The following is a 10,302-nucleotide window of genomic DNA, read 5'->3' on the forward strand; positions in this document are numbered from 1 at the left end:
ATGTCTCCTTCCTCTTGGTTCCTCCCAGCCCCAACCTCAGCTGAACCTGGTAACCAGCACACAATGGGTACACAAAGCACGTTTGCTGGATGGATGTCAGACCCCATCCCAGACAGATCTCTCCCAGAACCTCATCATCACAAGAAAAGAAATTCCACCCTTTCTTATAGTAACTGTTTTCTCTTTCATGACTTAGTTAAGAGATCTTGGTTTCTTTACCCAAACCACTCTCACTGCAATGAAGTTTCTTCACCCCTCCTGCTCTGTCCACGGGAACAAACTAGTGACACCTCACCTTTTTCTGCTGATGCAGGGACTGAGGGGAGGTATCACCCCTGCCCTGCAAGATGTGGCTGGGGGTGCTTGTGGCATTGCTCGGTGTTGATTGTCAGTAACCAAGAGATGCTTGTGGGGAAAGGAGACCTCCTGCTTCTGCAAGATATCAAGGACCGAATAACCCTTAAAGGTACTGGAGCCACACTTCCTGAGAGGTCAAATCATTCATGTAGAGCCTGACCTGCCCGGGTCCCCCACCTGAAAGCAGATCCTTCTCCAAGCAGCCCCGCCCTTTTGGTGAGCAGTCTCCAAGTGGCCAGATGCCATGCCCCCTTCTCCGTCTCCCACCATAAAGAACAGAATGGGCCAGCCAGGTCTCAGACCAAAGGCAAACTGGGGCCAAGACTGCTGGCTGTTATTTAAAATCCATTCTCTCTCCTCTTCCCTTTCTATTAGGATGTCTGCTGTTTAGTTGGGGACAGGATTATCATAAGTTTAGCATAAAGACAATCTTTCTTGACCTTAATCGCAACTCAGTATTGGGCTTCCCTGGTGGCTCAGACGGTAAAGAATCTGCCTGCAATTCAGGACACCAGGGTTCCATCCCTGGGTCGGGAAGATGCCCTGGAGAAGGGAAAGGCTATGCACTCCAGCACGCACTTCTTGCCTGGAGACTCCCATAGACAGAAGAGCCTGGCAGGCTACAGTCCGTGGAGTCACAAAGAGTCAGACACAACTGAGCAACTAACACTTTCACTTTCATGGACTATATGACCAACTTTTTTTTTTTTTTTAATATGACCAACTTTTGACGAATGGGATGTGAGAAAAAAATAAAGAGTGCAACTTCTGGAGAATGTCATTAAAAGGAAGGGAGTATGCACTTCTTCCCTTCTTTTGCCTTGCTGGCTGGAATGTAGACGTAACAGATGTGGCTCCAGCAGCCATCATAGACCATGAGGTAATGTGGGTCTAGAGGCCATGAATGGTGGGGAAACAAGGTAGAAGGAGCCTGGATACCATGTCACACTTTGAGTTTAGGAGTGACTATCGCTGGCTTTTGTAGCCGTGAGAGAGAAATAAATCTCTCTTATTTAAGCCACTGATATTTTGTTCATTTGTTCATTTTCTGTTACTACAGACTAAACCTAATTCTAATTGACACATCCGTGGACTGAAACTAGTCCCCAGGCATATTTCCTTTGCCTACACACCAATGTTCATATGTTTTAAATTTGAGTCCCACATGTTAAAACCAAGATTTTTTTTCACATAAAAATTTGAATGGTGATTTCTTCTGAAACTGCAGTTCAGCCTGGTGACATTGGAAGAAGCTGAGTAACAGCTGCCCTTTTCTGCTAGAACCCAGCTCCTTCTGTTCATCACAGTCTCCACTGAGCCCCTTTCACTCTATATTCCTCCCTGGTACCAGTGACTCTGGGCTTGAGTTCCTGGGGCAGGTTCTCACTGTCCACACTCAAATCCGGAGGAATCCTCCTCACCCTGCCTTCTCCATATGAGCCCCTTACACACCATCTAGAACCAATCAGAGTCCTACTCTCTGGCTAAGCCATGGGGTGGGAACTTTTTCAGACAGGGAATTATATCTAGAAGCAAAAGCGAGGTGGGGAACAGGTCTGGGACTGGAGCAGGGGCTTCTGGGCCACCAGCAAGTCTGTGGCAGAACAGACCTGGAGTCTGGAGTCCTGAGCCCCAGCCTGGTGACCCAAGCTCCTGAGTCTTTGGAAGAGAAGGTTTTGGTAGAAAAACTTTCCTCAGAAGAGACAGAGTTTTTCTTTTCTCCTGAAACAAAAAAATGAAAACAGAAACAAAACCAGCCCCACCCACTGTGTCCAAATCCAGGCAGTGGTAGGAGAATGTGGACAGAAAGTTGCATGGGTGGCATCCCTGTAAAGACTGGCCACCTGCTCGCTCTCTGAACCCTAAGCTGTGACAAGGACAGAGGCCAGCTCACAGTGAGAGCTGCTGTATTTCAGTCCCAGGCGAGGAGTCCCTTCTCGAAGAGCTACAAAGTTGTAATTCTTTCAGTCTGTCATCCCCAGCTCCTGAAGAGCCTAGTATGTGGAAGAGGTCAAATGAACATTGATGAATTGATGAGTGGATGAGCTAACGAGTAAATGAATGAAAGAAACAACGTGAGTTCAGGGCCTGTGCAATAAGCCTCAGATGGATGCAGGCATTGCCTGCAGATGAGCTCAGTCGTGTTTGACTCTTTGCGACCCCCTGGACTGTAGCCCACCAGGCTCCTCTCTCCCTGGAATTTTCCAGACAAGAATACTGGAGTGGGTTGCCATTTCCTACTCCAGGGGAATCTTCCTGATCCAGGGATCAAACTCACGTCTCCTGCATCTCCTGCATTGGCAGGTGGGTTCTTTACCACTGCGCCACCTGGGAAGCCCTCAGAAGGATGGCACAGTCACAAAAGCTCCCCTTCCACTCATAGGTTCCTGTTCTTAGGAATTACCAAAGATTCCTGAACGGGGGTTCTGGGCCTGCTGGTTCCAATCCCCCTCCCCCTTTCCTTGACTCTGTAGACCCCTCCTGAGTGGAGGGGAGAGCCTAGAAGTAAAGTTCCCAAGGGCCATGGTAGCCTCCTCAATGGCACCCCGCTGTTTGTGGTCCCTGCTGGCCCGGGAAGGGGCTAAGATGCGGCGCTGCCCCATTTCAGCACCACAGTGACCGATGGGAAATTGCTCCACTATTAAGACCCATGCTTTGTCTCTACAAGCAGAAAAATTAACTAGAACAGCTAATTAATCAGAGAAATGTGCAGCATCTCTGTTATTTTTAATTCCTCGCCCACATTAATGCATTATTGGTTTGCTTTAAAACTAATTCACAGCCCGGTCTTGATTCCCTTATCTCAGGGTTGCCAGCTCCGGGCTGGACGTGAAGCAAGCTCTGCTGCTGATTCCCCAGTCCTTCAAATCTTCTCAAAGCACATTAGAGTCACATAAACAGGACATGTAATGAGACAGCCCTACTTTGCTTTGATACTTTTAATTACCAGCCTGAGAAAGACAGGGAAGAGGCGAGGAGGCCCAGGAGAGACGCCTGGGGCCTGACGATGCACACTCGTTGCCTGCTGCAGGGATAAAGTCAAAACCAGCTGGCTCTTCTCTGAACACCTTCCCTGTCTCAGGATGCTGGTGGCTTCTAGCAACAGAGAGGTACTGGGAACATGTCGGGTGACGTGTGACCTATGGCGATTCAAGGTACACAGAAAAAGCTCCCTTTTTTTTAGAATGTGAGTTTCCTTCTCCCCACAGAAGGCTGGCAATTTGACAAGGAAACTTCTGAATAGGAGATGCCAAGCAAGGACTTTCGTCTTCCTCAGGCAATCATGTATTCAATTGGCCAACACTTTTTGAGCACCTGTTGTGTGCCTGGCACTGTCTCAGGTTATGATGATACATCAGTGAACAAAAGAATCCCCGATTCTGGTCCTCAAGGAGTGACCACTCCAGCAGGAAACAGATATAACTATAAGCTCAATAAAGAAGTCCATTACACAGTTTGTTCGTGTAGGAAAATAAATAGTCCTGGGTCTTATGTTTCTACACATCTTGTAAGTAAGAAACTAATTGTTTCTTGTTCTGGATTTTTCTTTCAAGGATGTTTGTGCAGCAAACAGCCTTGGAAGCTAGAGGTTGTGTCCCTGCTGCCCTGGAGGGAGGCATATTTTCTGTCCAGTTTAGTAAAATTATTATCTCCTCTGGAGCAAAGGACAGGCATCCTGTCCATTATGAACGATTCGACTTCCTGAGCTCACATTCCCCTCCTATAACATTACCCATCACGTGGGCAGATCTCATCCAGTCCTCTTTACATCACCCTGTGAGAACCGGGGCTCCCGAAACTGGTGTGAGAATTATACTAGATGAGGTAGGATGAGACTTGCCCTTCACCCCCATGCTAGTGAAAATTATCAATAACACCACCTCTGCCCTCAGAGACACATAAGTCAGCTTCAAGGCACAGCCCAGGACCGTCATTGTTGTTGATAGAGTTGTCCTGACTTCCTCCCGGCAGGTCCAGGTCGAGTCACCTGTAGTTAGCACATCAGGAGGGCTTCTAAAAGAAGGAAGCAGCAGACACGAGTTCCATCCCTGGGTCAGGAATGGAGAAAGAAATGGCAACTCACTCCAGTATTCTTGCCTGGGAAATCCCATGGACAGAAAGCCTGGTGGGCTACAGTCAAAGGGGTTGCAAAAGAGCCAGACACGACTTAGTAACTAAACAGCAAGCATTGTGGTCAAAAGCAGGGGACCGGACCACTGTCTGAGCACCCTGAAGCCCTCCCTGACTGCTCTGCCCTGAGGACCGTGACTCCTCTCACCCCCAATCACAGTTAGTCCCTGGCTCCCAGAGAGGGGCCAAGGTCTCTCTCATTCTCCCCAGGGTGTGTCTTTTGTCTCCCTAACCAGGTTGTGAGCCCAGGGCAGGTACCACATGTCTGAGTGTCTCCGATCTGTCACACAGCTGGCTCTGCTCATCATAAACCATCAATAAATTCTCGGTGACAAGAGCGACAAGCCTCCTGCTCAGTGCCAAATGCAGTCCTTTCACCACATAACCTGTGCAAGGGTCTGGAGGGAAAGTGGGGGGGCCACTGGGGCCACCTGGTCCTCCTCTCTCCCCTCCGAGCTGTCCTCCCACCCAGCCTGCTCTGGCCTGGCCATTTGCCCACTTTCGAGGGGCTCCAGCCTCTCCTCCCCAGCCCCGACGCATCCCAGGAGAGAAGGAGGTGGGGATGCCTGGTTAAGTACTTTCCTGTCTGCATCCTGCTCCCCCAGCCTCCACGACTATTATTGGTAAGTGAACCAATTTTCTCTCCTGACATCTGTAGCTCTTAGCAGTGAATATATTTGAAAAACCCTTTATGATTACTTGAAATCTTCCCTGCAATTTGATTTCTGATATTTCTCTGTACTCACTGAATGATTCTTTTAACTCGCTCTTTCTTACACCACAGGCCTGCCCATCTCCCCACCCCCCACACACCACCTTGGATATTTATCCCCTTCCTCTCACAACCTGCAGAGAGGCAGGCAGGCCAAGCCAGGGCCCCCCTCCTCCCACCTGCACCCTCCCCGTCTGCCCCCCCAACACTGCTACCCCAGATGGACAACCCCCATCTCCAAGCCTCACGCTCAGCCTAGGACTTTGTGAAAAGGAGAATTTCTCAGGGAGCAGGAGTCTCCTTCTCCCCCATCTGCCGTGAGCCACATACACCCCCCACTGCCTGGTCTCAGGATTATTTCTAGTTCCTTCCAGAACACTTAGCGTTCCAGCCTCAGCACGTGAAGCCGACTTCCTCCTGGGGAAGGAATTCAGTTGGGGAATCATGCTAGTGATCAGTACAAGCTAGAGTGGGTTTCAGAATACCGGCTGCTACTGGGGTGGGGATGTGGTGGGGACCGAGCAGTGCCTTGAGCCCTGTGCATGCGCGCTTAGTCGCTCAGTCATGTCTGACTCTTTACGACCCCATGGACTGTAGCCCACCAGGCTCCTCTGCCCATGGGGATTCTCCAGGCAAGAATAGTGGAGTGGGTTACCATGCCCTCCTCCAGGGGATCTTTCTGACCCAGGAACTGAACCGAGGTCTTCTGCATTGCAGGAGGATTCTTCACCATCTGAGCCACCAGGGAAGCCCGCATTGAGCCCTCCTTGATTCTAAAGACATTGCTGCGATGTACTTCCACAAGGGCTTCCCTTGTGGCTCAACTGGTAAAGAATCCGCTTGCAATGCAGAAGACCTGGGTTCGATCCCTGGGTTGGGAAGATCCCCTGGAGAAGGGAAAGGCTACCCACTCCAACATTCTGGCCTAGAGAATTCCATGGACTGTACAGCCCATGGGGTCTCAAAGAGTTGGACACTGCTGAGCAAATTTCACTCACTTCACTTTCCGCAGTGGTGGTGTTCGGGGGTGGGGTGGGGTGGTGAAAGTTCTAAACGCACAAAAATGCCATCAGCTGAGGTTCACTCTGCAGACTTCTCCCAGCTACAAGGAGCTTGTGTCCAAACATGGTGTTAAGAGTGAGTCTTCACAGGGCTTTCCTGCTGTCCTATTGCTGCCAGACCGCCAGGTATTTGCTCTAGACTCCAAATACCATGCAATGTCATCTGACACCATGCCTCTCACTCACTCATTTATTTATTCATTTAGCTAACAAATAGTTCCTGGGCATCTGGCATGTGCCCAAGGGGCCTGGGTGGAGTGAGGGGGACAAAGAGGGAGTGAGCCCGGTTCCGGCCTCCTGGGCTCACAGCCAGGTGTGTGAGCAGGACACAGAAGGGGTGGTGCAAGAAACGGGGTGGATGGAGGCTCGGCGCTCGGATCCTGGAGTCAGACTGTCTGGGTTTGAACGCCAGCTGCTACTCTGTTCATAGTGGGACTTTGGGCATGACTCAACTTTTCTGGGCCACAATTTCCCCATCTATAATAATATTTACCTCATAGGATTAATATGAGTTGATATATGAAGAGCTGGGGCTTCCCTGGTGGCTTAATGTAAAGAATCTACCTGCTAATGCAGGAGACACGGGATCGATTCCTGGCCCAGGAAGATCCCACATGCCATGGAGCAACTAAGCCCATGTTGAGGCTGTGCTCAAGGCCTTGTGCTCCGCATCAAGAGAAGCCACTTCAATCAGAAGCCCATGTGCCACCACTAGAGAGTAGCCCCTGCTCTCCACAACTAGAGCAAGCCCACGCAGCAAGGAAAACCTAGCACAGTCATAATAAACAAATAAAATTATATATATGTGTGTGTATATACATATATAAAGCTGTTAGGACAGAACCTGACAGATATCAATGCTATATAAATGTTAGTTATCCCTGCTAAAAGATGGAATTGACTCTGTTTCCTGGTACCATTGTAGAAAGAGATCTTATTATATCGATCACCATTGCAGATATTCAAGCTTTCTGTTCTTGGGATAAAGGAAGACCAAAGAGGCCCCTTCCATTTCTCAATAAGAAGAACCAAGAACTGGAGAGATTGAAAAGACCATTTCAGGGGAAACAGAGTGTCCCAAAGGGATGAACTGAGTTGAAGAGGTAGGGAAGGGAGTGAGCAGGGTAATGGGTGTCCCTTGACCCCCATCTACTCACATCCAGGGAGCATGCCCTGTTTATGTCCACGCAGGAAGTGAGTGTAGGAGCAGGTTCCCTCAAGAGGGACTCATGGGGTAAGATTACAGGTCTTCCCACGTTCCTTTCTCCTAAAGGGTCATTGCCCTCAACCCCGGGCTTCCCTGATAGCTCAGTTGGTAAAGAATCCGCCTGGAATGCAGGAGACCCCAGTTCGATTCCTGGATTGGGAAGATCTCCTGGAGAAGGGACAGGCTACCCGCTCCAGTATTCTTGGGCTTCCCTTGCAGCTCAAGTGGTAAAGAATCCCCCTGCAATGCGGGAGACCTGGGTTTGATCCCTGGGTTGGGAAGATCCCCTGGAGAAGGAAAAGGCTACCCACTAGAGTGTTCTGGCCTGGAGAACTGTATGGACCGTATAGTCCCTAGGGTGGTAAGGAGCCAGACACGACTGAGCAATTTCACTTTCCAGGCGGTAGGTGCCTCTAGTCCTGCTTTTTCACTGGACTTTCTGCAAGCCTGTCCACCTGGCCTGGCAGGTTCAGAGGGTGGGCCACATCCCCCAGCCAAACTGGAAGGGCCCAAAGCCTAGCACAAGGTCTCCTGGATCATGTCGTCTCCTCTCTGTCCTCAAAACGAGCTCCGCCCCCAGGGCTCAGGTCAGCTTGGGGGAGGGGTGGGGAAGTCAGATGCTGAGTCTTGAGAACAGGTCCAAGGCTCAGAGCATCCTGTCCTTCCTGACAAGCGGCTAACACAGACTGGGTTTCCATCTCTGCATCTACAGCGTCCCCCTACCCCAGATCCAGCCCCAAGATAACCTGGGCACAGCTGGGGTGCTGTGCTGCTCAGCGAGGTCCACAAGGACGAGCCAGAGGGCGCCTGGGCTCTCTGCATTGTGCAGGGAGGGACCTCCTGTGAGGTGAGTTGATACCTCCAGGCAAGTTTTGTTGCTGCAGCACCTAACATGATTTATGTTCATTCAGCAAAATTCTTCAGTCCTATGCACTAGTCAGGATGGGCTCTACTGTCCCCATTACACAGATAAGGAAACTGAGGCTTCCAACAGTGAAGAGGCTTACCCTGGGCATACAGCTCATAGAGGCAGCTAAGACCCTACCGCCATGGTCTCCTAGCTCTTCCTTGGGGCTCGCTGTCCTGTGTGAGATTCTTCCCTGCATCGGGTTCTCAGCTGAAGAAGAGCTCAGAAACAAAGATGCCCCAGGAGGAAGACCCAGGGGAGAGGTCCCTCAGGGATTGCCTGTGTCCTGTCTCTGGAAGTCAGAAGAACTGGTCCTGGGTCTTCCCAGGTCTGCTCTTGCCCGTGTCAGGCAGGCAGCCCGGGTGCAGGCGGCAGGGTAAGCGTGCAGGGGCTTGTTGGGCTGTCCCGAGAGTGAACAGCTGCAGGGCGATCCACACAGAGCTGGCACGGTGGGGCTGCTGCTGCCGGGACCATTGCCGCCTTGATTAATTAGGTGCCTTCCACGCAGAGCCTCTGGGCTCCTGGGGCTGCCTGTCAAAACTGCAGGGCTCAGCAAACTGGGCGCCAACCCGGAACCACCATCCAGACCTGCTGATCTGGGGAGGGAGGCAGGGGGCGGGGTGGGCGGCAGTCTCTGCCACTCTGCTTGGGTGGAATAGCTGTGGGTCTTTCCTTGTTGGTCCTGAAAGGTTGCAGGACCTCACCAGCTCCAAATGCCATTTACTGAAGACTTGCTTTGTGTATCCACCTCCTCAGGGGCTTTATCAAACCTAGGAAAGAGGAGGGGAGGGGGTCCCATAGCCTCCAACTTGTGACTCCTAAGACCAAGGCCCCCTGCTCTCAGCACCCTTCTCTCTCATTTAGGGAAATCACTCGTGAGTCACACGCAGTAGTCACACTCCTCCTTACATTCTCTCATCCAAGATCCTCATCTGGACTAGGGTGGGGGGTGGGGCTGGAATAAGTGGAGGAGGATGAACTGGGACCTTCACCCAAGTCCAGGCCAGTGGAAATGCTCACCTGTAAGTGCCCCGCATGCCTCTTCTCCAGGTACAGGCTGGAAATACCTGAATAGCAGATTATGGTCCTCTTAGCTTCTAGACTGCTCCGTCTCTGCATTTCCTAGTTTAGTAAACTGAAATGCTTGGTGGTGTTAGGGTCATGAGTTAGGCTGAAAATAACAGCCAATCATCCACACCGAGGTAAGCATCACCGCCAGTGGGATGCTTCTAGTCCTTCTCCCTGGAGTCTGGGCATACTTCTACTCCATCCAGAGCCTGTAGTCGAGTGTCAGTTGCAAAGGGCTAGGTACTCAGTGATATTAATACAAACGAGGCAAGTGGCTGCGCCTGCCCTCAAAGAGCTCCCCCTGGTGGAGGAGACAGGAAGCGCATGTCTGTGATGGCAGGAGAAGGGTGTAGACTTAGTGGGTGGCCCCCAAGTGTTACATCCAACATTGCAGCAGCTAATGCTGGGGATAGGGAGGGAGGCAGAGGAACTGTTAGAGGCAGTTAGAACAAGTGCTCGTTTGAGGGGTCCACAGTGAGGACAGTAAAAATGAGAAGAGAAAGGCAGTCTAGAAGGAGTGAAGGACCTGGAGGTTTCAAACTCAGTACTGCCCTGGGAGTTGTCAGGTGAGCCTGGCGTGGGATGGGTGTAGACTCTGCATCAAAGAGAACTTAACTTATGCCAGCGTCTGGGCTCAGTGCTTTGTCAGCATCTTTTCATTTAAATCCTCACAGCAACCCTCGGGGATAATGATGGTAGTATTCTCTTCTGCAAATGTGGAAACTGAGGCTCCGGAGTCTGCTGGACTTGCCCAAGCTTGCAGAATTACTCTGGGCCAGATTCACCTGCTGAAGGAGGGAAGCCCAGTGACTCCAGGTCACCTGTGATTGGTCAGATGCAGCTGGACGGCAGGACCATA

General features: G+C 51.0%; 1 long non-coding RNA gene across 1 annotated transcript; it reads right to left on the bottom strand.

The window, feature by feature from the left end:
• Window positions 1-3,347: 3,347 nt before the first annotated feature.
• On the bottom strand, window positions 3,348-9,499 carry LOC122697738. The gene is made up of 3 exons (XR_006342163.1): window positions 9,396-9,499; window positions 4,239-4,406; window positions 3,348-3,497 (listed from the first exon to the last, which is right to left on the bottom strand). It is a non-coding gene; the product is annotated as an uncharacterized LOC122697738 (long non-coding RNA).
• Window positions 9,500-10,302: the final 803 nt, after the last annotated feature.

Source organism: Cervus elaphus, chromosome 7 (assembly GCF_910594005.1).
Source record: "Cervus elaphus chromosome 7, mCerEla1.1, whole genome shotgun sequence".
NCBI classification, from domain to species: domain Eukaryota; kingdom Metazoa; phylum Chordata; class Mammalia; order Artiodactyla; family Cervidae; genus Cervus; species Cervus elaphus.